This window comes from Carlito syrichta, unplaced genomic scaffold (genome assembly GCF_000164805.1).
Source record: "Carlito syrichta isolate Samal-C Ts95f unplaced genomic scaffold, Tarsius_syrichta-2.0.1 Scaffold302428, whole genome shotgun sequence".
NCBI classification, from domain to species: domain Eukaryota; kingdom Metazoa; phylum Chordata; class Mammalia; order Primates; family Tarsiidae; genus Carlito; species Carlito syrichta.
In genome coordinates, this window is record NW_007246524.1 from 30203 (window position 1) to 33164 (window position 2962).

A 2962-nucleotide genomic window follows, 5' to 3' on the forward strand; every position below is an offset into this window, starting at 1 on the left:
TCATTACATAGTTTACTGCAGTCTGGTACCAGTTTTTCCATTCTGCCTAGTTCATTTTTTAAAATGCATTTCAATTCAATGGTGAAATTCTCCATTTTAGCCTCTATTTTCTTGTATATGTGATGACAGTTAAAGTCCATGCCTAAAACATATCCAGATTACCTATAATCATGTCCATGCTCTTGGTGCACAGCCTCTTGGTATTCAGCCATGTTGTCGTATCTCTTAGTATGCTTGTAAAGTTTTCACTGAATGACCAAGGTTTGTTTGAAAAATTGTAGAGATTTTTCTAGGGCTGACTGAAAATTTCTTCCTCTGGAGTCTAATACACTCTATAACAGTTCGGTGTAATGGAAATTTCCGTGATGATGGAAACATCGTGTCTGCATTGTTTGAAATGATAGCCATGGTTCACATGTCACTACAGAGTACTTTAAAGGTGTTTACAGAAACTGAATATTTAATCCTTAATTTTATTTTCAGTTTGAAGGTAAATAGGCTCATTTGGCTAGGGATGTCCTACTTTTGCTTTCTGGCAAGCAGATAGAGTAGGGACAGATCCTCTTAATTCAGTCTCAGATTATGTGAGTTTGAAGTTGGGTTTGGGTCTACTTTCAGGTGACCCTTACTTCTACTCTGTAACCCTTAAGATCTGAAATGTTTACTGGACTTCTCCTTGTCACACTCTGAACATTGAATTTGGTTTATCTAGTTTCATGACACTGCCAAGGGAGACGTATAAGCATGCGGGGCTCACCTCGATGCCCAACATGTCCCTTCCCTCCAGGACTTTGGTTCCTTGAGTTTTGTCTGCCTTCGTAGTCCCGAGACTACATGATTTCTGTCTCTAGCCCACCTATGCCACTGCTAAAAGCTCAGTTCAGGTTCCCAGCATCTTAGTCTATCCTTTCTGCTTGCTTCTTCAGCCTTTTGGCCCTTCCAGCAGAATGAGTTTCCTTTCGCTTTGGGATCCTGTCCAACTTGATAGCTCTCCAATATCTTCAGACAGATTGTTTTGTGTGTACTGTGTTTCCAGTTGGTCTCAGTCTCAGTGGGGAAGTGTTGTTCTGACATGAGCTACTCCAACACAGCTAGAGACTTCCCTTGATTTATTTTGGTCTCTGCCCCAAAGTCACCTTCTCAAAGGAGCTCTGACCTCTCAAACTTAAATAGCACCTCTTTACATCTTTTCCCCTTATGTTGCTTTATTATTCACAGCACTTGTTATCTGACACTATATACTTATTTGTCTGTTATCATTTTTTTGTTTTGAGTTGGAGTCTCACTCTGTTGCTCAGACTGGAGTGCAGTGGCCGCTCACGGCCACCACAGCCTCGACCTGCTGGGCTCCGGTGACCCTTCCACCTCAGCCTTCCAAGAAGCTGGAACTACAGGCATGCGCTACCACACCCAGATAATTTTTTGATTTATTGTGGAGATGAGGTCTCGCCAAGTTGCCCTGGTGGGTCTCGCACCTGCAGGCTCAGGCAACCCACTCACCTTGGCCTCCCAAAGCACGGGATTACAGGCTGAGCCACCGAACCCGGCTTATCTGTTATCTTTTTCCCACAAGACTGTAGGCTCCATAAAAGGTTTTGTCTTCTTTTTCTCACCAATGCCTAGAACAGCCCCTGCACACATTATGTGCTCAATAAGTGTTTCTTGGGTGAATGATGCTGTGTTCTCTAATGGGGAGAGATATCTGGTCTTTGCCTTAAAAGATCAATCCAATTAGAGAGAACATAACCCCAAAAGTCTGGATGGCCATATCTTAAGAATGGTACCTACGGGTTGGGGTTTGGGAGAACAGGACCTCAGGGCTAGGGTTTGCCCTGGGTTGAGTGGGAGAAGAGAATCGGGGAAGTCTTCTTTCTAGGACCTTGGAGGATTTGTTCAGGAAGATGGGAAATGGAAGGCATTCTTCACAGGAGAGCCAGCCCTGCAAAGCCTGGAGATGGAACTGAGAACACCAAGTCTCCCCAAGGAGTCAGGCAGGAGGCTTCTGGGCCCCACACCTTCCACTACCGGCAAGGTAGCAACCCTGAGGCTAAGCCCCTCCTGGTGGCCAAAACTTAATGTGAACAACCAAGTGGGCCACCATTTATTGAGCACTTTATTGAATCCTCCCAGTAGTGTGCTGGCGGGGGAGTTTTGATTCTATTTTCAGAGAAGAAATGGAAGGTCAGAAAGGTTGTCAGAGTCTCAAGATCAACCAGTTCTGCCCCCGGAACCTGAGGTCTGTAGAGCCCACCAACCCCTCCTCACCCATATCAGAGACACCAGGAGAGATTCAGGTGGGGATGGATTAGGATATAACCGGAGGTAAGGAAGTGCAACCCCACAATCTGAGAGCTCTGGAGCCAGGCCAACCCTCCCAGGTCAGTTACTGGATCAGGCTACAGCCAGTGAGAGGGTGGCGTGCCTGGTATACCCGAACCTTGGAAGAGAAGCCTCCTGACGGTGACTGTGAATGACACATGTCCACTCAGTTGTGTGCCTCTGCTTACCCCACTGCAGGCAAACAGGAAACACCAAGCACCTGGTACTTAAGTGGGGTTAGGGTGCCCAGAACCCAGCAGAGGGGTGCTCAGCAAGGAGCCTCCTAATCCCCTCACCCTCAGGAATCACAAGACGTTCAGCCCTTCCTCCCTGAGACCCAGGAGTCTCTGACACCAGCTCCTACTTCCTCAGACACAGATGTTTGGGCCCTCAGCCATTCCTTCCCAGACATTGTTCCTGTTCTCTCCTCCCTTAGACCCTGATGCCCAGGCCTCAGCTCCCTGGTTCCCCGGCCCTCCCAGCTCCACGTGGAAGGCCCAGGCAAGGTAACAGGTTTATTCACAGCGTCATTCGCAGGCAGCCCCTTCCTGGGGCGTCGGATCGCGTGGAGACCTGGAGTCCCTAGAAGGCGGGGACGGCCTCGGAGGCGGGAGGCCGGGCCGGGTTCCCGCGCGCGCCCCGC